The 19,105-nt window shown below is 55.3% G+C and overlaps 38 non-coding genes across 38 annotated transcripts; all 38 read left to right on the top strand.

The window, feature by feature from the left end:
* The first annotated feature begins 138 nt into the window (after positions 1-138).
* Positions 139-257, top strand: LOC127903159 (5S ribosomal RNA). Its single transcript, XR_008055878.1, has one exon. It is a non-coding gene; the product is annotated as a 5S ribosomal RNA (ribosomal RNA).
* A 381-nt stretch (positions 258-638) lies between these two features.
* On the top strand, positions 639-757 carry LOC127903168 (5S ribosomal RNA). Its single transcript, XR_008055887.1, has one exon. It is a non-coding gene; the product is annotated as a 5S ribosomal RNA (ribosomal RNA).
* Positions 758-1,138: 381 nt separating this feature from the next.
* Positions 1,139-1,257, top strand: LOC127903171 (5S ribosomal RNA). Its single transcript, XR_008055890.1, has one exon. It is a non-coding gene; the product is annotated as a 5S ribosomal RNA (ribosomal RNA).
* Positions 1,258-1,637: 380 nt separating this feature from the next.
* LOC127903175 (5S ribosomal RNA) lies at positions 1,638-1,756 on the top strand. Its single transcript, XR_008055894.1, has one exon. It is a non-coding gene; the product is annotated as a 5S ribosomal RNA (ribosomal RNA).
* A 381-nt stretch (positions 1,757-2,137) lies between these two features.
* Positions 2,138-2,256, top strand: LOC127903176 (5S ribosomal RNA). The gene has a single exon (XR_008055895.1). It is a non-coding gene; the product is annotated as a 5S ribosomal RNA (ribosomal RNA).
* A 380-nt stretch (positions 2,257-2,636) lies between these two features.
* On the top strand, positions 2,637-2,755 carry LOC127903178 (5S ribosomal RNA). Its single transcript, XR_008055897.1, has one exon. It is a non-coding gene; the product is annotated as a 5S ribosomal RNA (ribosomal RNA).
* A 381-nt stretch (positions 2,756-3,136) lies between these two features.
* Positions 3,137-3,255, top strand: LOC127903179 (5S ribosomal RNA). Its single transcript, XR_008055898.1, has one exon. It is a non-coding gene; the product is annotated as a 5S ribosomal RNA (ribosomal RNA).
* Positions 3,256-3,635: 380 nt separating this feature from the next.
* Positions 3,636-3,754, top strand: LOC127903180 (5S ribosomal RNA). Its single transcript, XR_008055899.1, has one exon. It is a non-coding gene; the product is annotated as a 5S ribosomal RNA (ribosomal RNA).
* Positions 3,755-4,134: 380 nt separating this feature from the next.
* LOC127903181 (5S ribosomal RNA) lies at positions 4,135-4,253 on the top strand. Its single transcript, XR_008055900.1, has one exon. It is a non-coding gene; the product is annotated as a 5S ribosomal RNA (ribosomal RNA).
* Positions 4,254-4,634: 381 nt separating this feature from the next.
* On the top strand, positions 4,635-4,753 carry LOC127903182 (5S ribosomal RNA). The gene has a single exon (XR_008055901.1). It is a non-coding gene; the product is annotated as a 5S ribosomal RNA (ribosomal RNA).
* A 380-nt stretch (positions 4,754-5,133) lies between these two features.
* On the top strand, positions 5,134-5,252 carry LOC127903183 (5S ribosomal RNA). The gene has a single exon (XR_008055902.1). It is a non-coding gene; the product is annotated as a 5S ribosomal RNA (ribosomal RNA).
* A 382-nt stretch (positions 5,253-5,634) lies between these two features.
* LOC127903184 (5S ribosomal RNA) lies at positions 5,635-5,753 on the top strand. Its single transcript, XR_008055903.1, has one exon. It is a non-coding gene; the product is annotated as a 5S ribosomal RNA (ribosomal RNA).
* A 380-nt stretch (positions 5,754-6,133) lies between these two features.
* LOC127903185 (5S ribosomal RNA) lies at positions 6,134-6,252 on the top strand. Its single transcript, XR_008055904.1, has one exon. It is a non-coding gene; the product is annotated as a 5S ribosomal RNA (ribosomal RNA).
* Positions 6,253-6,633: 381 nt separating this feature from the next.
* On the top strand, positions 6,634-6,752 carry LOC127903186 (5S ribosomal RNA). The gene has a single exon (XR_008055905.1). It is a non-coding gene; the product is annotated as a 5S ribosomal RNA (ribosomal RNA).
* Positions 6,753-7,133: 381 nt separating this feature from the next.
* Positions 7,134-7,252, top strand: LOC127903187 (5S ribosomal RNA). Its single transcript, XR_008055906.1, has one exon. It is a non-coding gene; the product is annotated as a 5S ribosomal RNA (ribosomal RNA).
* A 380-nt stretch (positions 7,253-7,632) lies between these two features.
* LOC127903189 (5S ribosomal RNA) lies at positions 7,633-7,751 on the top strand. Its single transcript, XR_008055908.1, has one exon. It is a non-coding gene; the product is annotated as a 5S ribosomal RNA (ribosomal RNA).
* A 380-nt stretch (positions 7,752-8,131) lies between these two features.
* On the top strand, positions 8,132-8,250 carry LOC127903190 (5S ribosomal RNA). The gene has a single exon (XR_008055909.1). It is a non-coding gene; the product is annotated as a 5S ribosomal RNA (ribosomal RNA).
* Positions 8,251-8,631: 381 nt separating this feature from the next.
* LOC127903191 (5S ribosomal RNA) lies at positions 8,632-8,750 on the top strand. The gene has a single exon (XR_008055910.1). It is a non-coding gene; the product is annotated as a 5S ribosomal RNA (ribosomal RNA).
* Positions 8,751-9,130: 380 nt separating this feature from the next.
* Positions 9,131-9,249, top strand: LOC127903192 (5S ribosomal RNA). Its single transcript, XR_008055911.1, has one exon. It is a non-coding gene; the product is annotated as a 5S ribosomal RNA (ribosomal RNA).
* A 380-nt stretch (positions 9,250-9,629) lies between these two features.
* On the top strand, positions 9,630-9,748 carry LOC127903193 (5S ribosomal RNA). Its single transcript, XR_008055912.1, has one exon. It is a non-coding gene; the product is annotated as a 5S ribosomal RNA (ribosomal RNA).
* Positions 9,749-10,130: 382 nt separating this feature from the next.
* On the top strand, positions 10,131-10,249 carry LOC127903194 (5S ribosomal RNA). Its single transcript, XR_008055913.1, has one exon. It is a non-coding gene; the product is annotated as a 5S ribosomal RNA (ribosomal RNA).
* A 380-nt stretch (positions 10,250-10,629) lies between these two features.
* LOC127903195 (5S ribosomal RNA) lies at positions 10,630-10,748 on the top strand. Its single transcript, XR_008055914.1, has one exon. It is a non-coding gene; the product is annotated as a 5S ribosomal RNA (ribosomal RNA).
* Positions 10,749-11,129: 381 nt separating this feature from the next.
* LOC127903196 (5S ribosomal RNA) lies at positions 11,130-11,248 on the top strand. The gene has a single exon (XR_008055915.1). It is a non-coding gene; the product is annotated as a 5S ribosomal RNA (ribosomal RNA).
* A 380-nt stretch (positions 11,249-11,628) lies between these two features.
* Positions 11,629-11,747, top strand: LOC127903197 (5S ribosomal RNA). The gene has a single exon (XR_008055916.1). It is a non-coding gene; the product is annotated as a 5S ribosomal RNA (ribosomal RNA).
* A 384-nt stretch (positions 11,748-12,131) lies between these two features.
* LOC127903198 (5S ribosomal RNA) lies at positions 12,132-12,250 on the top strand. Its single transcript, XR_008055917.1, has one exon. It is a non-coding gene; the product is annotated as a 5S ribosomal RNA (ribosomal RNA).
* Positions 12,251-12,630: 380 nt separating this feature from the next.
* LOC127903200 (5S ribosomal RNA) lies at positions 12,631-12,749 on the top strand. The gene has a single exon (XR_008055919.1). It is a non-coding gene; the product is annotated as a 5S ribosomal RNA (ribosomal RNA).
* A 380-nt stretch (positions 12,750-13,129) lies between these two features.
* Positions 13,130-13,248, top strand: LOC127903201 (5S ribosomal RNA). The gene has a single exon (XR_008055920.1). It is a non-coding gene; the product is annotated as a 5S ribosomal RNA (ribosomal RNA).
* A 380-nt stretch (positions 13,249-13,628) lies between these two features.
* On the top strand, positions 13,629-13,747 carry LOC127903202 (5S ribosomal RNA). Its single transcript, XR_008055921.1, has one exon. It is a non-coding gene; the product is annotated as a 5S ribosomal RNA (ribosomal RNA).
* Positions 13,748-14,128: 381 nt separating this feature from the next.
* On the top strand, positions 14,129-14,247 carry LOC127903203 (5S ribosomal RNA). The gene has a single exon (XR_008055922.1). It is a non-coding gene; the product is annotated as a 5S ribosomal RNA (ribosomal RNA).
* A 381-nt stretch (positions 14,248-14,628) lies between these two features.
* Positions 14,629-14,747, top strand: LOC127903204 (5S ribosomal RNA). The gene has a single exon (XR_008055923.1). It is a non-coding gene; the product is annotated as a 5S ribosomal RNA (ribosomal RNA).
* Positions 14,748-15,127: 380 nt separating this feature from the next.
* LOC127903205 (5S ribosomal RNA) lies at positions 15,128-15,246 on the top strand. The gene has a single exon (XR_008055924.1). It is a non-coding gene; the product is annotated as a 5S ribosomal RNA (ribosomal RNA).
* A 380-nt stretch (positions 15,247-15,626) lies between these two features.
* On the top strand, positions 15,627-15,745 carry LOC127903206 (5S ribosomal RNA). The gene has a single exon (XR_008055925.1). It is a non-coding gene; the product is annotated as a 5S ribosomal RNA (ribosomal RNA).
* A 380-nt stretch (positions 15,746-16,125) lies between these two features.
* LOC127903207 (5S ribosomal RNA) lies at positions 16,126-16,244 on the top strand. Its single transcript, XR_008055926.1, has one exon. It is a non-coding gene; the product is annotated as a 5S ribosomal RNA (ribosomal RNA).
* A 380-nt stretch (positions 16,245-16,624) lies between these two features.
* Positions 16,625-16,743, top strand: LOC127903208 (5S ribosomal RNA). Its single transcript, XR_008055927.1, has one exon. It is a non-coding gene; the product is annotated as a 5S ribosomal RNA (ribosomal RNA).
* Positions 16,744-17,124: 381 nt separating this feature from the next.
* On the top strand, positions 17,125-17,243 carry LOC127903209 (5S ribosomal RNA). The gene has a single exon (XR_008055928.1). It is a non-coding gene; the product is annotated as a 5S ribosomal RNA (ribosomal RNA).
* A 380-nt stretch (positions 17,244-17,623) lies between these two features.
* Positions 17,624-17,742, top strand: LOC127903211 (5S ribosomal RNA). The gene has a single exon (XR_008055930.1). It is a non-coding gene; the product is annotated as a 5S ribosomal RNA (ribosomal RNA).
* A 380-nt stretch (positions 17,743-18,122) lies between these two features.
* LOC127903212 (5S ribosomal RNA) lies at positions 18,123-18,241 on the top strand. Its single transcript, XR_008055931.1, has one exon. It is a non-coding gene; the product is annotated as a 5S ribosomal RNA (ribosomal RNA).
* A 380-nt stretch (positions 18,242-18,621) lies between these two features.
* Positions 18,622-18,740, top strand: LOC127903213 (5S ribosomal RNA). The gene has a single exon (XR_008055932.1). It is a non-coding gene; the product is annotated as a 5S ribosomal RNA (ribosomal RNA).
* Positions 18,741-19,105: the final 365 nt, after the last annotated feature.

Genomic DNA, 19,105 nt, shown 5'->3' on the forward strand with positions numbered 1-19,105 from the left:
GCCGGCGCGGGGTCTCCGGGGCACCTCGGACCCGCCGGGGAGCGGGGAAAGGGCCGCGGAGGGATGAATTGTGCGGCGGCCGAGTCGGGGCAGGCGAGGGGGGCACGGGTTAAGTAGATTTGCAGTGCACATGCTGATGGGTGCGACCATACCAGCACTAATGCACCGGATCCCATCAGAACTCCGCAGTTAAGCGTGCTTGGGCGAGAGCAGTACTAAGATGGGTGACCTCTTGGGAAGTCCTCGTGTTGCACCCCTCTTTTTATCTTTTCAGCCGGTTAATCATCTTTTCGCGGCCGACCCCTTCAATTGTTGGAGACAAATAGGGTGGTCAAGTTCCGGAGGAGCCTGGGGGCGTTTTTTTGACCCTTAATTTCGAATTTTTCTTGTATTTTGACACATTTTTAAGATTACAATTTTTTTGACCCTCGTCGTCAGCCGGTTAATCATCTTTTCGCGGCCGGCCCCTTCACTTTTGCGTGCGTTAGCGGGTTTCGACCGCCGGCGCGGGGTCTCCGGGGCACCTCGGACCCGCCGGGGAGCGGGGAAAGGGCCGCGGAGGGATGAATTGTGCGGCGGCCGAGTCGGGGCAGGCGAGGGGGGCACGGGTTAAGTAGATTTGCAGTGCACATGCTGATGGGTGCGACCATACCAGCACTAATGCACCGGATCCCATCAGAACTCCGCAGTTAAGCGTGCTTGGGCGAGAGCAGTACTAAGATGGGTGACCTCTTGGGAAGTCCTCGTGTTGCACCCCTCTTTTTATCTTTTCAGCCGGTTAATCATCTTTTCGCGGCCGACCCCTTCAATTGTTGGAGACAAATAGGGTGGTCAAGTTCCGGAGGAGCTTGGGGGCGTTTTTTTGACCCTTAATTTCGAATTTTTCTTGTATTTTGACACATTTTTAAGATTACAATTTTTTTGACCCTCGTCGTCAGCCGGTTAATCATCTTTTCGCGGCCGGCCCCTTCACTTTTGCGTGCGTTAGCGGGTTTCGACCGCCGGCGCGGGGTCTCCGGGGCACCTCGGACCCGCCGGGGAGCGGGGAAAGGGCCGCGGAGGGATGAATTGTGCGGCGGCCGAGTCGGGGCAGGCGAGGGGGGCACGGGTTAAGTAGATTTGCAGTGCACATGCTGATGGGTGCGACCATACCAGCACTAATGCACCGGATCCCATCAGAACTCCGCAGTTAAGCGTGCTTGGGCGAGAGCAGTACTAAGATGGGTGACCTCTTGGGAAGTCCTCGTGTTGCACCCCTCTTTTTATCTTTTCAGCCGGTTAATCATCTTTTCGCGGCCGACCCCTTCAATTGTTGGAGACAAATAGGGTGGTCAAGTTCCGGAGGAGCTTGGGGGCGTTTTTTGACCCTTAATTTCGAATTTTTCTTGTATTTTGACACATTTTTAAGATTACAATTTTTTTGACCCTCGTCGTCAGCCGGTTAATCATCTTTTCGCGGCCGGCCCCTTCACTTTTGCGTGCGTTAGCGGGTTTCGACCGCCGGCGCGGGGTCTCCGGGGCACCTCGGACCCGCCGGGGAGCGGGGAAAGGGCCGCGGAGGGATGAATTGTGCGGCGGCCGAGTCGGGGCAGGCGAGGGGGGCACGGGTTAAGTAGATTTGCAGTGCACATGCTGATGGGTGCGACCATACCAGCACTAATGCACCGGATCCCATCAGAACTCCGCAGTTAAGCGTGCTTGGGCGAGAGCAGTACTAAGATGGGTGACCTCTTGGGAAGTCCTCGTGTTGCACCCCTCTTTTTATCTTTTCAGCCGGTTAATCATCTTTTCGCGGCCGACCCCTTCAATTGTTGGAGACAAATAGGGTGGTCAAGTTCCGGAGGAGCTTGGGGGCGTTTTTTGACCCTTAATTTCGAATTTTTCTTGTATTTTGACACATTTTTAAGATTACAATTTTTTTGACCCTCGTCGTCAGCCGGTTAATCATCTTTTCGCGGCCGGCCCCTTCACTTTTGCGTGCGTTAGCGGGTTTCGACCGCCGGCGCGGGGTCTCCGGGGCACCTCGGACCCGCCGGGGAGCGGGGGAAAGGGCCGCGGAGGGATGAATTGTGCGGCGGCCGAGTCGGGGCAGGCGAGGGGGGCACGGGTTAAGTAGATTTGCAGTGCACATGCTGATGGGTGCGACCATACCAGCACTAATGCACCGGATCCCATCAGAACTCCGCAGTTAAGCGTGCTTGGGCGAGAGCAGTACTAAGATGGGTGACCTCTTGGGAAGTCCTCGTGTTGCACCCCTCTTTTTATCTTTTCAGCCGGTTAATCATCTTTTCGCGGCCGACCCCTTCAATTGTTGGAGACAAATAGGGTGGTCAAGTTCCGGAGGAGCTTGGGGGCGTTTTTTGACCCTTAATTTCGAATTTTTCTTGTATTTTGACACATTTTTAAGATTACAATTTTTTTGACCCTCGTCGTCAGCCGGTTAATCATCTTTTCGCGGCCGGCCCCTTCACTTTTGCGTGCGTTAGCGGGTTTCGACCGCCGGCGCGGGGTCTCCGGGGCACCTCGGACCCGCCGGGGAGCGGGGAAAGGGCCGCGGAGGGATGAATTGTGCGGCGGCCGAGTCGGGGCAGGCGAGGGGGGCACGGGTTAAGTAGATTTGCAGTGCACATGCTGATGGGTGCGACCATACCAGCACTAATGCACCGGATCCCATCAGAACTCCGCAGTTAAGCGTGCTTGGGCGAGAGCAGTACTAAGATGGGTGACCTCTTGGGAAGTCCTCGTGTTGCACCCCTCTTTTTATCTTTTCAGCCGGTTAATCATCTTTTCGCGGCCGACCCCTTCAATTGTTGGAGACAAATAGGGTGGTCAAGTTCCGGAGGAGCTTGGGGGCGTTTTTTGACCCTTAATTTCGAATTTTTCTTGTATTTTGACACATTTTTAAGATTACAATTTTTTTGACCCTCGTCGTCAGCCGGTTAATCATCTTTTCGCGGCCGGCCCCTTCACTTTTGCGTGCGTTAGCGGGTTTCGACCGCCGGCGCGGGGTCTCCGGGGCACCTCGGACCCGCCGGGGAGCGGGGAAAGGGCCGCGGAGGGATGAATTGTGCGGCGGCCGAGTCGGGGCAGGCGAGGGGGGGCACGGGTTAAGTAGATTTGCAGTGCACATGCTGATGGGTGCGACCATACCAGCACTAATGCACCGGATCCCATCAGAACTCCGCAGTTAAGCGTGCTTGGGCGAGAGCAGTACTAAGATGGGTGACCTCTTGGGAAGTCCTCGTGTTGCACCCCTCTTTTTATCTTTTCAGCCGGTTAATCATCTTTTCGCGGCCGACCCCTTCAATTGTTGGAGACAAATAGGGTGGTCAAGTTCCGGAGGAGCTTGGGGGCGTTTTTTGACCCTTAATTTCGAATTTTTCTTGTATTTTGACACATTTTTAAGATTACAATTTTTTTGACCCTCGTCGTCAGCCGGTTAATCATCTTTTCGCGGCCGGCCCCTTCACTTTTGCGTGCGTTAGCGGGTTTCGACCGCCGGCGCGGGGTCTCCGGGGCACCTCGGACCCGCCGGGGAGCGGGGAAAGGGCCGCGGAGGGATGAATTGTGCGGCGGCCGAGTCGGGGCAGGCGAGGGGGGCACGGGTTAAGTAGATTTGCAGTGCACATGCTGATGGGTGCGACCATACCAGCACTAATGCACCGGATCCCATCAGAACTCCGCAGTTAAGCGTGCTTGGGCGAGAGCAGTACTAAGATGGGTGACCTCTTGGGAAGTCCTCGTGTTGCACCCCTCTTTTTATCTTTTCAGCCGGTTAATCATCTTTTCGCGGCCGACCCCTTCAATTGTTGGAGACAAATAGGGTGGTCAAGTTCCGGAGGAGCTTGGGGGCGTTTTTTGACCCTTAATTTCGAATTTTTCTTGTATTTTGACACATTTTTAAGATTACAATTTTTTTGACCCTCGTCGTCAGCCGGTTAATCATCTTTTCGCGGCCGGCCCCTTCACTTTTGCGTGCGTTAGCGGGTTTCGACCGCCGGCGCGGGGTCTCCGGGGCACCTCGGACCCGCCGGGGAGCGGGGAAAGGGCCGCGGAGGGATGAATTGTGCGGCGGCCGAGTCGGGGCAGGCGAGGGGGGCACGGGTTAAGTAGATTTGCAGTGCACATGCTGATGGGTGCGACCATACCAGCACTAATGCACCGGATCCCATCAGAACTCCGCAGTTAAGCGTGCTTGGGCGAGAGCAGTACTAAGATGGGTGACCTCTTGGGAAGTCCTCGTGTTGCACCCCTCTTTTTATCTTTTCAGCCGGTTAATCATCTTTTCGCGGCCGACCCCTTCAATTGTTGGAGACAAATAGGGTGGTCAAGTTCCGGAGGAGCTTGGGGGCGTTTTTTGACCCTTAATTTCGAATTTTTCTTGTATTTTGACACATTTTTAAGATTACAATTTTTTTGACCCTCGTCGTCAGCCGGTTAATCATCTTTTCGCGGCCGGCCCCTTCACTTTTGCGTGCGTTAGCGGGTTTCGACCGCCGGCGCGGGGTCTCCGGGGCACCTCGGACCCGCCGGGGAGCGGGGAAAGGGCCGCGGAGGGATGAATTGTGCGGCGGCCGAGTCGGGGCAGGCGAGGGGGGGCACGGGTTAAGTAGATTTGCAGTGCACATGCTGATGGGTGCGACCATACCAGCACTAATGCACCGGATCCCATCAGAACTCCGCAGTTAAGCGTGCTTGGGCGAGAGCAGTACTAAGATGGGTGACCTCTTGGGAAGTCCTCGTGTTGCACCCCTCTTTTTATCTTTTCAGCCGGTTAATCATCTTTTCGCGGCCGACCCCTTCAATTGTTGGAGACAAATAGGGTGGTCAAGTTCCGGAGGAGCTTGGGGGCGTTTTTTGACCCTTAATTTCGAATTTTTCTTGTATTTTGACACATTTTTAAGATTACAATTTTTTTGACCCTCGTCGTCAGCCGGTTAATCATCTTTTCGCGGCCGGCCCCTTCACTTTTGCGTGCGTTAGCGGGTTTCGACCGCCGGCGCGGGGTCTCCGGGGCACCTCGGACCCGCCGGGGAGCGGGGAAAGGGCCGCGGAGGGATGAATTGTGCGGCGGCCGAGTCGGGGCAGGCGAGGGGGGCACGGGTTAAGTAGATTTGCAGTGCACATGCTGATGGGTGCGACCATACCAGCACTAATGCACCGGATCCCATCAGAACTCCGCAGTTAAGCGTGCTTGGGCGAGAGCAGTACTAAGATGGGTGACCTCTTGGGAAGTCCTCGTGTTGCACCCCTCTTTTTATCTTTTCAGCCGGTTAATCATCTTTTCGCGGCCGACCCCTTCAATTGTTGGAGACAAATAGGGTGGTCAAGTTCCGGAGGAGCTTGGGGGCGTTTTTTGACCCTTAATTTCGAATTTTTCTTGTATTTTGACACATTTTTAAGATTACAATTTTTTTGACCCTCGTCGTCAGCCGGGTTAATCATCTTTTCGCGGCCGGCCCCTTCACTTTTGCGTGCGTTAGCGGGTTTCGACCGCCGGCGCGGGGTCTCCGGGGCACCTCGGACCCGCCGGGGAGCGGGGGAAAGGGCCGCGGAGGGATGAATTGTGCGGCGGCCGAGTCGGGGCAGGCGAGGGGGGCACGGGTTAAGTAGATTTGCAGTGCACATGCTGATGGGTGCGACCATACCAGCACTAATGCACCGGATCCCATCAGAACTCCGCAGTTAAGCGTGCTTGGGCGAGAGCAGTACTAAGATGGGTGACCTCTTGGGAAGTCCTCGTGTTGCACCCCTCTTTTTATCTTTTCAGCCGGTTAATCATCTTTTCGCGGCCGACCCCTTCAATTGTTGGAGACAAATAGGGTGGTCAAGTTCCGGAGGAGCTTGGGGGCGTTTTTTGACCCTTAATTTCGAATTTTTCTTGTATTTTGACACATTTTTAAGATTACAATTTTTTTGACCCTCGTCGTCAGCCGGTTAATCATCTTTTCGCGGCCGGCCCCTTCACTTTTGCGTGCGTTAGCGGGTTTCGACCGCCGGCGCGGGGTCTCCGGGGCACCTCGGACCCGCCGGGGAGCGGGGAAAGGGCCGCGGAGGGATGAATTGTGCGGCGGCCGAGTCGGGGCAGGCGAGGGGGGCACGGGTTAAGTAGATTTGCAGTGCACATGCTGATGGGTGCGACCATACCAGCACTAATGCACCGGATCCCATCAGAACTCCGCAGTTAAGCGTGCTTGGGCGAGAGCAGTACTAAGATGGGTGACCTCTTGGGAAGTCCTCGTGTTGCACCCCTCTTTTTATCTTTTCAGCCGGTTAATCATCTTTTCGCGGCCGACCCCTTCAATTGTTGGAGACAAATAGGGTGGTCAAGTTCCGGAGGAGCTTGGGGGCGTTTTTTGACCCTTAATTTCGAATTTTTCTTGTATTTTGACACATTTTTAAGATTACAATTTTTTTGACCCTCGTCGTCAGCCGGTTAATCATCTTTTCGCGGCCGGCCCCTTCACTTTTGCGTGCGTTAGCGGGTTTCGACCGCCGGCGCGGGGTCTCCGGGGCACCTCGGACCCGCCGGGGAGCGGGGGAAAGGGCCGCGGAGGGATGAATTGTGCGGCGGCCGAGTCGGGGCAGGCGAGGGGGGCACGGGTTAAGTAGATTTGCAGTGCACATGCTGATGGGTGCGACCATACCAGCACTAATGCACCGGATCCCATCAGAACTCCGCAGTTAAGCGTGCTTGGGCGAGAGCAGTACTAAGATGGGTGACCTCTTGGGAAGTCCTCGTGTTGCACCCCTCTTTTTATCTTTTCAGCCGGTTAATCATCTTTTCGCGGCCGACCCCTTCAATTGTTGGAGACAAATAGGGTGGTCAAGTTCCGGAGGAGCTTGGGGGCGTTTTTTGACCCTTAATTTCGAATTTTTCTTGTATTTTGACACATTTTTAAGATTACAATTTTTTTGACCCTCGTCGTCAGCCGGTTAATCATCTTTTCGCGGCCGGCCCCTTCACTTTTGCGTGCGTTAGCGGGTTTCGACCGCCGGCGCGGGGTCTCCGGGGCACCTCGGACCCGCCGGGGGGCGGGGGACAGGGCCGCGGAGGGATGAATTGTGCGGCGGCCGAGTCGGGGCAGGCGAGGGGGGCACGGGTTAAGTAGATTTGCAGTGCACATGCTGATGGGTGCGACCATACCAGCACTAATGCACCGGATCCCATCAGAACTCCGCAGTTAAGCGTGCTTGGGCGAGAGCAGTACTAAGATGGGTGACCTCTTGGGAAGTCCTCGTGTTGCACCCCTCTTTTTATCTTTTCAGCCGGTTAATCATCTTTTCGCGGCCGACCCCTTCAATTGTTGGAGACAAATAGGGTGGTCAAGTTCCGGAGGAGCTTGGGGGCGTTTTTTGACCCTTAATTTCGAATTTTTCTTGTATTTTGACACATTTTTAAGATTACAATTTTTTTGACCCTCGTCGTCAGCCGGTTAATCATCTTTTCGCGGCCGGCCCCTTCACTTTTGCGTGCGTTAGCGGGTTTCGACCGCCGGCGCGGGGTCTCCGGGGCACCTCGGACCCGCCGGGGAGCGGGGAAAGGGCCGCGGAGGGATGAATTGTGCGGCGGCCGAGTCGGGGCAGGCGAGGGGGGCACGGGTTAAGTAGATTTGCAGTGCACATGCTGATGGGTGCGACCATACCAGCACTAATGCACCGGATCCCATCAGAACTCCGCAGTTAAGCGTGCTTGGGCGAGAGCAGTACTAAGATGGGTGACCTCTTGGGAAGTCCTCGTGTTGCACCCCTCTTTTTATCTTTTCAGCCGGTTAATCATCTTTTCGCGGCCGACCCCTTCAATTGTTGGAGACAAATAGGGTGGTCAAGTTCCGGAGGAGCTTGGGGGCGTTTTTTGACCCTTAATTTCGAATTTTTCTTGTATTTTGACACATTTTTAAGATTACAATTTTTTTGACCCTCGTCGTCAGCCGGTTAATCATCTTTTCGCGGCCGGCCCCTTCACTTTTGCGTGCGTTAGCGGGTTTCGACCGCCGGCGCGGGGTCTCCGGGGCACCTCGGACCCGCCGGGGAGCGGGGAAAGGGCCGCGGAGGGATGAATTGTGCGGCGGCCGAGTCGGGGCAGGCGAGGGGGGCACGGGTTAAGTAGATTTGCAGTGCACATGCTGATGGGTGCGACCATACCAGCACTAATGCACCGGATCCCATCAGAACTCCGCAGTTAAGCGTGCTTGGGCGAGAGCAGTACTAAGATGGGTGACCTCTTGGGAAGTCCTCGTGTTGCACCCCTCTTTTTATCTTTTCAGCCGGTTAATCATCTTTTCGCGGCCGACCCCTTCAATTGTTGGAGACAAATAGGGTGGTCAAGTTCCGGAGGAGCTTGGGGGCGTTTTTTTGACCCTTAATTTCGAATTTTTCTTGTATTTTGACACATTTTTAAGATTACAATTTTTTTGACCCTCGTCGTCAGCCGGTTAATCATCTTTTCGCGGCCGGCCCCTTCACTTTTGCGTGCGTTAGCGGGTTTCGACCGCCGGCGCGGGGTCTCCGGGGCACCTCGGACCCGCCGGGGAGCGGGGAAAGGGCCGCGGAGGGATGAATTGTGCGGCGGCCGAGTCGGGGCAGGCGAGGGGGGCACGGGTTAAGTAGATTTGCAGTGCACATGCTGATGGGTGCGACCATACCAGCACTAATGCACCGGATCCCATCAGAACTCCGCAGTTAAGCGTGCTTGGGCGAGAGCAGTACTAAGATGGGTGACCTCTTGGGAAGTCCTCGTGTTGCACCCCTCTTTTTATCTTTTCAGCCGGTTAATCATCTTTTCGCGGCCGACCCCTTCAATTGTTGGAGACAAATAGGGTGGTCAAGTTCCGGAGGAGCTTGGGGGCGTTTTTTGACCCTTAATTTCGAATTTTTCTTGTATTTTGACACATTTTTAAGATTACAATTTTTTTGACCCTCGTCGTCAGCCGGTTAATCATCTTTTCGCGGCCGGCCCCTTCACTTTTGCGTGCGTTAGCGGGTTTCGACCGCCGGCGCGGGGTCTCCGGGGCACCTCGGACCCGCCGGGGAGCGGGGAAAGGGCCGCGGAGGGATGAATTGTGCGGCGGCCGAGTCGGGGCAGGCGAGGGGGGCACGGGTTAAGTAGATTTGCAGTGCACATGCTGATGGGTGCGACCATACCAGCACTAATGCACCGGATCCCATCAGAACTCCGCAGTTAAGCGTGCTTGGGCGAGAGCAGTACTAAGATGGGTGACCTCTTGGGAAGTCCTCGTGTTGCACCCCTCTTTTTATCTTTTCAGCCGGTTAATCATCTTTTCGCGGCCGACCCCTTCAATTGTTGGAGACAAATAGGGTGGTCAAGTTCCGGAGGAGCTTGGGGGCGTTTTTTGACCCTTAATTTCGAATTTTTCTTGTATTTTGACACATTTTTAAGATTACAATTTTTTTGACCCTCGTCGTCAGCCGGTTAATCATCTTTTCGCGGCCGGCCCCTTCACTTTTGCGTGCGTTAGCGGGTTTCGACCGCCGGCGCGGGGTCTCCGGGGCACCTCGGACCCGCCGGGGAGCGGGGAAAGGGCCGCGGAGGGATGAATTGTGCGGCGGCCGAGTCGGGGCAGGCGAGGGGGGCACGGGTTAAGTAGATTTGCAGTGCACATGCTGATGGGTGCGACCATACCAGCACTAATGCACCGGATCCCATCAGAACTCCGCAGTTAAGCGTGCTTGGGCGAGAGCAGTACTAAGATGGGTGACCTCTTGGGAAGTCCTCGTGTTGCACCCCTCTTTTTATCTTTTCAGCCGGTTAATCATCTTTTCGCGGCCGACCCCTTCAATTGTTGGAGACAAATAGGGTGGTCAAGTTCCGGAGGAGCTTGGGGGCGTTTTTTTGACCCTTAATTTCGAATTTTTCTTGTATTTTGACACATTTTTAAGATTACAATTTTTTTGACCCTCGTCGTCAGCCGGGTTAATCATCTTTTCGCGGCCGGCCCCTTCACTTTTGCGTGCGTTAGCGGGTTTCGACCGCCGGCGCGGGGTCTCCGGGGCACCTCGGACCCGCCGGGGAGCGGGGAAAGGGCCGCGGAGGGATGAATTGTGCGGCGGCCGAGTCGGGGCAGGCGAGGGGGGCACGGGTTAAGTAGATTTGCAGTGCACATGCTGATGGGTGCGACCATACCAGCACTAATGCACCGGATCCCATCAGAACTCCGCAGTTAAGCGTGCTTGGGCGAGAGCAGTACTAAGATGGGTGACCTCTTGGGAAGTCCTCGTGTTGCACCCCTCTTTTTATCTTTTCAGCCGGTTAATCATCTTTTCGCGGCCGACCCCTTCAATTGTTGGAGACAAATAGGGTGGTCAAGTTCCGGAGGAGCTTGGGGGCGTTTTTTGACCCTTAATTTCGAATTTTTCTTGTATTTTGACACATTTTTAAGATTACAATTTTTTTGACCCTCGTCGTCAGCCGGTTAATCATCTTTTCGCGGCCGGCCCCTTCACTTTTGCGTGCGTTAGCGGGTTTCGACCGCCGGCGCGGGGTCTCCGGGGCACCTCGGACCCGCCGGGGAGCGGGGAAAGGGCCGCGGAGGGATGAATTGTGCGGCGGCCGAGTCGGGGCAGGCGAGGGGGGCACGGGTTAAGTAGATTTGCAGTGCACATGCTGATGGGTGCGACCATACCAGCACTAATGCACCGGATCCCATCAGAACTCCGCAGTTAAGCGTGCTTGGGCGAGAGCAGTACTAAGATGGGTGACCTCTTGGGAAGTCCTCGTGTTGCACCCCTCTTTTTATCTTTTCAGCCGGTTAATCATCTTTTCGCGGCCGACCCCTTCAATTGTTGGAGACAAATAGGGTGGTCAAGTTCCGGAGGAGCTTGGGGGCGTTTTTTGACCCTTAATTTCGAATTTTTCTTGTATTTTGACACATTTTTAAGATTACAATTTTTTTGACCCTCGTCGTCAGCCGGTTAATCATCTTTTCGCGGCCGGCCCCTTCACTTTTGCGTGCGTTAGCGGGTTTCGACCGCCGGCGCGGGGTCTCCGGGGCACCTCGGACCCGCCGGGGAGCGGGGGAAAGGGCCGCGGAGGGATGAATTGTGCGGCGGCCGAGTCGGGGCAGGCGAGGGGGGCACGGGTTAAGTAGATTTGCAGTGCACATGCTGATGGGTGCGACCATACCAGCACTAATGCACCGGATCCCATCAGAACTCCGCAGTTAAGCGTGCTTGGGCGAGAGCAGTACTAAGATGGGTGACCTCTTGGGAAGTCCTCGTGTTGCACCCCTCTTTTTATCTTTTCAGCCGGTTAATCAACTTTTCGCGGCCGAGCCCTTCAATTGTTGGAGACAAATAGGGTGGTCGACTGCCAGAGGAGCTTGGGGGCGTTTTTTTGCCCTTAATTTCGAATTTTTCTTGTATTTTGACACATTTTTAAGATTACAATTTGTTTGACCCTCGTCGTCAGCCGGTTAATCATCTTTTCGCGGCCGGCCCCGTCACTTTTGCGTGCGTTAGCGGTTTTCGACCGCCGGCGCGGGGTCTCCGGGGCACCTCGGACCCGCCGGGGAGCGGGGAAAGGGCCGCGGAGGGATGAATTGTGCGGCGGCCGAGTCGGGGCAGGCGAGGGGGGCACGGGTTAAGTAGATTTGCAGTGCACATGCTGATGGGTGCGACCATACCAGCACTAATGCACCGGATCCCATCAGAACTCCGCAGTTAAGCGTGCTTGGGCGAGAGCAGTACTAAGATGGGTGACCTCTTGGGAAGTCCTCGTGTTGCACCCCTCTTTTTATCTTTTCAGCCGGTTAATCATCTTTTCGCGGCCGACCCCTTCAATTGTTGGAGACAAATAGGGTGGTCAAGTTCCGGAGGAGCTTGGGGGCGTTTTTTGACCCTTAATTTCGAATTTTTCTTGTATTTTGACACATTTTTAAGATTACAATTTTTTTGACCCTCGTCGTCAGCCGGTGTTAATCATCTTTTCGCGGCCGGCCCCTTCACTTTTGCGTGCGTTAGCGGGTTTCGACCGCCGGCGCGGGGTCTCCGGGGCACCTCGGACCCGCCGGGGAGCGGGGGAAAGGGCCGCGGAGGGATGAATTGTGCGGCGGCCGAGTCGGGGCAGGCGCGGGGGGGCACGGGTTAAGTAGATTTGCAGTGCACATGCTGATGGGTGCGACCATACCAGCACTAATGCACCGGATCCCATCAGAACTCCGCAGTTAAGCGTGCTTGGGCGAGAGCAGTACTAAGATGGGTGACCTCTTGGGAAGTCCTCGTGTTGCACCCCTCTTTTTATCTTTTCAGCCGGTTAATCATCTTTTCGCGGCCGACCCCTTCAATTGTTGGAGACAAATAGGGTGGTCAAGTTCCGGAGGAGCTTGGGGGCGTTTTTTGACCCTTAATTTCGAATTTTTCTTGTATTTTGACACATTTTTAAGATTACAATTTTTTTGACCCTCGTCGTCAGCCGGTTAATCATCTTTTCGCGGCCGGCCCCTTCACTTTTGCGTGCGTTAGCGGGTTTCGACCGCCGGCGCGGGGTCTCCGGGGCACCTCGGACCCGCCGGGGAGCGGGGAAAGGGCCGCGGAGGGATGAATTGTGCGGCGGCCGAGTCGGGGCAGGCGAGGGGGGCACGGGTTAAGTAGATTTGCAGTGCACATGCTGATGGGTGCGACCATACCAGCACTAATGCACCGGATCCCATCAGAACTCCGCAGTTAAGCGTGCTTGGGCGAGAGCAGTACTAAGATGGGTGACCTCTTGGGAAGTCCTCGTGTTGCACCCCTCTTTTTATCTTTTCAGCCGGTTAATCATCTTTTCGCGGCCGACCCCTTCAATTGTTGGAGACAAATAGGGTGGTCAAGTTCCGGAGGAGCTTGGGGGCGTTTTTTGACCCTTAATTTCGAATTTTTCTTGTATTTTGACACATTTTTAAGATTACAATTTTTTTGACCCTCGTCGTCAGCCGGTTAATCATCTTTTCGCGGCCGGCCCCTTCACTTTTGCGTGCGTTAGCGGGTTTCGACCGCCGGCGCGGGGTCTCCGGGGCACCTCGGACCCGCCGGGGAGCGGGGAAAGGGCCGCGGAGGGATGAATTGTGCGGCGGCCGAGTCGGGGCAGGCGAGGGGGGCACGGGTTAAGTAGATTTGCAGTGCACATGCTGATGGGTGCGACCATACCAGCACTAATGCACCGGATCCCATCAGAACTCCGCAGTTAAGCGTGCTTGGGCGAGAGCAGTACTAAGATGGGTGACCTCTTGGGAAGTCCTCGTGTTGCACCCCTCTTTTTATCTTTTCAGCCGGTTAATCATCTTTTCGCGGCCGACCCCTTCAATTGTTGGAGACAAATAGGGTGGTCAAGTTCCGGAGGAGCTTGGGGGCGTTTTTTGACCCTTAATTTCGAATTTTTCTTGTATTTTGACACATTTTTAAGATTACAATTTTTTTGACCCTCGTCGTCAGCCGGTTAATCATCTTTTCGCGGCCGGCCCCTTCACTTTTGCGTGCGTTAGCGGGTTTCGACCGCCGGCGCGGGGTCTCCGGGGCACCTCGGACCCGCCGGGGAGCGGGGAAAGGGCCGCGGAGGGATGAATTGTGCGGCGGCCGAGTCGGGGCAGGCGAGGGGGGCACGGGTTAAGTAGATTTGCAGTGCACATGCTGATGGGTGCGACCATACCAGCACTAATGCACCGGATCCCATCAGAACTCCGCAGTTAAGCGTGCTTGGGCGAGAGCAGTACTAAGATGGGTGACCTCTTGGGAAGTCCTCGTGTTGCACCCCTCTTTTTATCTTTTCAGCCGGTTAATCATCTTTTCGCGGCCGACCCCTTCAATTGTTGGAGACAAATAGGGTGGTCAAGTTCCGGAGGAGCTTGGGGGCGTTTTTTTGACCCTTAATTTCGAATTTTTCTTGTATTTTGACACATTTTTAAGATTACAATTTTTTTGACCCTCGTCGTCAGCCGGTTAATCATCTTTTCGCGGCCGGCCCCTTCACTTTTGCGTGCGTTAGCGGGTTTCGACCGCCGGCGCGGGGTCTCCGGGGCACCTCGGACCCGCCGGGGAGCGGGGAAAGGGCCGCGGAGGGATGAATTGTGCGGCGGCCGAGTCGGGGCAGGCGAGGGGGGCACGGGTTAAGTAGATTTGCAGTGCACATGCTGATGGGTGCGACCATACCAGCACTAATGCACCGGATCCCATCAGAACTCCGCAGTTAAGCGTGCTTGGGCGAGAGCAGTACTAAGATGGGTGACCTCTTGGGAAGTCCTCGTGTTGCACCCCTCTTTTTATCTTTTCAGCCGGTTAATCATCTTTTCGCGGCCGACCCCTTCAATTGTTGGAGACAAATAGGGTGGTCAAGTTCCGGAGGAGCTTGGGGGCGTTTTTTTGACCCTTAATTTCGAATTTTTCTTGTATTTTGACACATTTTTAAGATTACAATTTTTTTGACCCTCGTCGTCAGCCGGTTAATCATCTTTTCGCGGCCGGCCCCTTCACTTTTGCGTGCGTTAGCGGGTTTCGACCGCCGGCGCGGGGTCTCCGGGGCACCTCGGACCCGCCGGGGAGCGGGGAAAGGGCCGCGGAGGGATGAATTGTGCGGCGGCCGAGTCGGGGCAGGCGAGGGGGGCACGGGTTAAGTAGATTTGCAGTGCACATGCTGATGGGTGCGACCATACCAGCACTAATGCACCGGATCCCATCAGAACTCCGCAGTTAAGCGTGCTTGGGCGAGAGCAGTACTAAGATGGGTGACCTCTTGGGAAGTCCTCGTGTTGCACCCCTCTTTTTATCTTTTCAGCCGGTTAATCATCTTTTCGCGGCCGACCCCTTCAATTGTTGGAGACAAATAGGGTGGTCAAGTTCCGGAGGAGCTTGGGGGCGCTTCTTGACCCTTAATTTCGAATTTTTCTTGTATTTTGACACATTTTTAAGATTACAATTTTTTTGACCCTCGTCGTCAGCCGGTTAATCATCTTTTCGCGGCCGGCCCCTTCACTTTTGCGTGCGTTAGCGGGTTTCGACCGCCGGCGCGGGGTCTCCGGGGCACCTCGGACCCGCCGGGGAGCGGGGAAAGGGCCGCGGAGGGATGAATTGTGCGGCGGCCGAGTCGGGGCAGGCGAGGGGGGCACGGGTTAAGTAGATTTGCAGTGCACATGCTGATGGGTGCGACCATACCAGCACTAATGCACCGGATCCCATCAGAACTCCGCAGTTAAGCGTGCTTGGGCGAGAGCAGTACTAAGATGGGTGACCTCTTGGGAAGTCCTCGTGTTGCACCCCTCTTTTTATCTTTTCAGCCGGTTAATCATCTTTTCGCGGCCGACCCCTTCAATTGTTGGAGACAAATAGGGTGGTCAAGTTCCGGAGGAGCTTGGGGGCGTTTTTTGACCCTTAATTTCGAATTTTTCTTGTATTTTGACACATTTTTAAGATTACAATTTTTTTGACCCTCGTCGTCAGCCGGTTAATCATCTTTTCGCGGCCGGCCCCTTCACTTTTGCGTGCGTTAGCGGGTTTCGACCGCCGGCGCGGGGTCTCCGGGGCACCTCGGACCCGCCGGGGAGCGGGGAAAGGGCCGCGGAGGGATGAATTGTGCGGCGGCCGAGTCGGGGCAGGCGAGGGGGGCACGGGTTAAGTAGATTTGCAGTGCACATGCTGATGGGTGCGACCATACCAGCACTAATGCACCGGATCCCATCAGAACTCCGCAGTTAAGCGTGCTTGGGCGAGAGCAGTACTAAGATGGGTGACCTCTTGGGAAGTCCTCGTGTTGCACCCCTCTTTTTATCTTTTCAGCCGGTTAATCATCTTTTCGCGGCCGACCCCTTCAATTGTTGGAGACAAATAGGGTGGTCAAGTTCCGGAGGAGCTTGGGGGCGTTTTTTGACCCTTAATTTCGAATTTTTCTTGTATTTTGACACATTTTTAAGATTACAATTTTTTTGACCCTCGTCGTCAGCCGGTTAATCATCTTTTCGCGGCCGGCCCCTTCACTTTTGCGTGCGTTAGCGGGTTTCGACCGCCGGCGCGGGGTCTCCGGGGCACCTCGGACCCGCCGGGGAGCGGGGAAAGGGCCGCGGAGGGATGAATTGTGCGGCGGCCGAGTCGGGGCAGGCGAGGGGGGCACGGGTTAAGTAGATTTGCAGTGCACATGCTGATGGGTGCGACCATACCAGCACTAATGCACCGGATCCCATCAGAACTCCGCAGTTAAGCGTGCTTGGGCGAGAGCAGTACTAAGATGGGTGACCTCTTGGGAAGTCCTCGTGTTGCACCCCTCTTTTTATCTTTTCAGCCGGTTAATCATCTTTTCGCGGCCGACCCCTTCAATTGTTGGAGACAAATAGGGTGGTCAAGTTCCGGAGGAGCTTGGGGGCGTTTTTTGACCCTTAATTTCGAATTTTTCTTGTATTTTGACACATTTTTAAGATTACAATTTTTTTGACCCTCGTCGTCAGCCGGTTAATCATCTTTTCGCGGCCGGCCCCTTCACTTTTGCGTGCGTTAGCGGGTTTCGACCGCCGGCGCGGGGTCTCCGGGGCACCTCGGACCCGCCGGGGAGCGGGGAAAGGGCCGCGGAGGGATGAATTGTGCGGCGGCCGAGTCGGGGCAGGCGAGGGGGGCACGGGTTAAGTAGATTTGCAGTGCACATGCTGATGGGTGCGACCATACCAGCACTAATGCACCGGATCCCATCAGAACTCCGCAGTTAAGCGTGCTTGGGCGAGAGCAGTACTAAGATGGGTGACCTCTTGGGAAGTCCTCGTGTTGCACCCCTCTTTTTATCTTTTCAGCCGGTTAATCATCTTTTCGCGGCCGACCCCTTCAATTGTTGGAGACAAATAGGGTGGTCAAGTTCCGGAGGAGCTTGGGGGCGTTTTTTTGACCCTTAATTTCGAATTTTTCTTGTATTTTGACACATTTTTAAGATTACAATTTTTTTGACCCTCGTCGTCAGCCGGTTAATCATCTTTTCGCGGCCGGCCCCTTCACTTTTGCGTGCGTTAGCGGGTTTCGACCGCCGGCGCGGGGTCTCCGGGGCACCTCGGACCCGCCGGGGAGCGGGGAAAGGGCCGCGGAGGGATGAATTGTGCGGCGGCCGAGTCGGGGCAGGCGAGGGGGGCACGGGTTAAGTAGATTTGCAGTGCACATGCTGATGGGTGCGACCATACCAGCACTAATGCACCGGATCCCATCAGAACTCCGCAGTTAAGCGTGCTTGGGCGAGAGCAGTACTAAGATGGGTGACCTCTTGGGAAGTCCTCGTGTTGCACCCCTCTTTTTATCTTTTCAGCCGGTTAATCATCTTTTCGCGGCCGACCCCTTCAATTGTTGGAGACAAATAGGGTGGTCAAGTTCCGGAGGAGCTTGGGGGCGTTTTTTGACCCTTAATTTCGAATTTTTCTTGTATTTTGACACATTTTTAAGATTACAATTTTTTTGACCCTCGTCGTCAGCCGGTTAATCATCTTTTCGCGGCCGGCCCCTTCACTTTTGCGTGCGTTAGCGGGTTTCGACCGCCGGCGCGGGGTCTCCGGGGCACCTCGGACCCGCCGGGGAGCGGGGAAAGGGCCGCGGAGGGATGAATTGTGCGGCGGCCGAGTCGGGGCAGGCGAGGGGGGCACGGGTTAAGTAGATTTGCAGTGCACATGCTGATGGGTGCGACCATACCAGCACTAATGCACCGGATCCCATCAGAACTCCGCAGTTAAGCGTGCTTGGGCGAGAGCAGTACTAAGATGGGTGACCTCTTGGGAAGTCCTCGTGTTGCACCCCTCTTTTTATCTTTTCAGCCGGTTAATCATCTTTTCGCGGCCGACCCCTTCAATTGTTGGAGACAAATAGGGTGGTCAAGTTCCGGAGGAGCTTGGGGGCGTTTTTTGACCCTTAATTTCGAATTTTTCTTGTATTTTGACACATTTTTAAGATTACAATTTTTTTGACCCTCGTCGTCAGCCGGTTAATCATCTTTTCGCGGCCGGCCCCTTCACTTTTGCGTGCGTTAGCGGGTTTCGACCGCCGGCGCGGGGTCTCCGGGGCACCTCGGACCCGCCGGGGAGCGGGGAAAGGGCCGCGGAGGGATGAATTGTGCGGCGGCCGAGTCGGGGCAGGCGAGGGGGGCACGGGTTAAGTAGATTTGCAGTGCACATGCTGATGGGTGCGACCATACCAGCACTAATGCACCGGATCCCATCAGAACTCCGCAGTTAAGCGTGCTTGGGCGAGAGCAGTACTAAGATGGGTGACCTCTTGGGAAGTCCTCGTGTTGCACCCCTCTTTTTATCTTTTCAGCCGGTTAATCATCTTTTCGCGGCCGACCCCTTCAATTGTTGGAGACAAATAGGGTGGTCAAGTTCCGGAGGAGCTTGGGGGCGTTTTTTGACCCTTAATTTCGAATTTTTCTTGTATTTTGACACATTTTTAAGATTACAATTTTTTTGACCCTCGTCGTCAGCCGGTTAATCATCTTTTCGCGGCCGGCCCCTTCACTTTTGCGTGCGTTAGCGGGTTTCGACCGCCGGCGCGGGGTCTCCGGGGCACCTCGGACCCGCCGGGGAGCGGGGAAAGGGCCGCGGAGGGATGAATTGTGCGGCGGCCGAGTCGGGGCAGGCGAGGGGGGCACGGGTTAAGTAGATTTGCAGTGCACATGCTGATGGGTGCGACCATACCAGCACTAATGCACCGGATCCCATCAGAACTCCGCAGTTAAGCGTGCTTGGGCGAGAGCAGTACTAAGATGGGTGACCTCTTGGGAAGTCCTCGTGTTGCACCCCTCTTTTTATCTTTTCAGCCGGTTAATCATCTTTTCGCGGCCGACCCCTTCAATTGTTGGAGACAAATAGGGTGGTCAAGTTCCGGAGGAGCTTGGGGGCGTTTTTTGACCCTTAATTTCGAATTTTTCTTGTATTTTGACACATTTTTAAGATTACAATTTTTTTGACCCTCGTCGTCAGCCGGTTAATCATCTTTTCGCGGCCGGCCCCTTCACTTTTGCGTGCGTTAGCGGGTTTCGACCGCCGGCGCGGGGTCCCCGGGGCACCTCGGACCCGCCGGGGAGGGGGGAAAGGGCCGCGGAGGGATGAATTGTGCGGCGGCCGAGTCGGGGCAGGCGAGGGGGGCACGGGTTAAGTAGATTTGC

Source organism: Citrus sinensis, chromosome 6 (genome assembly GCF_022201045.2).
Source record: "Citrus sinensis cultivar Valencia sweet orange chromosome 6, DVS_A1.0, whole genome shotgun sequence".
In the NCBI taxonomy this organism is placed as follows: Eukaryota; Viridiplantae; Streptophyta; class Magnoliopsida; order Sapindales; family Rutaceae; genus Citrus; species Citrus sinensis.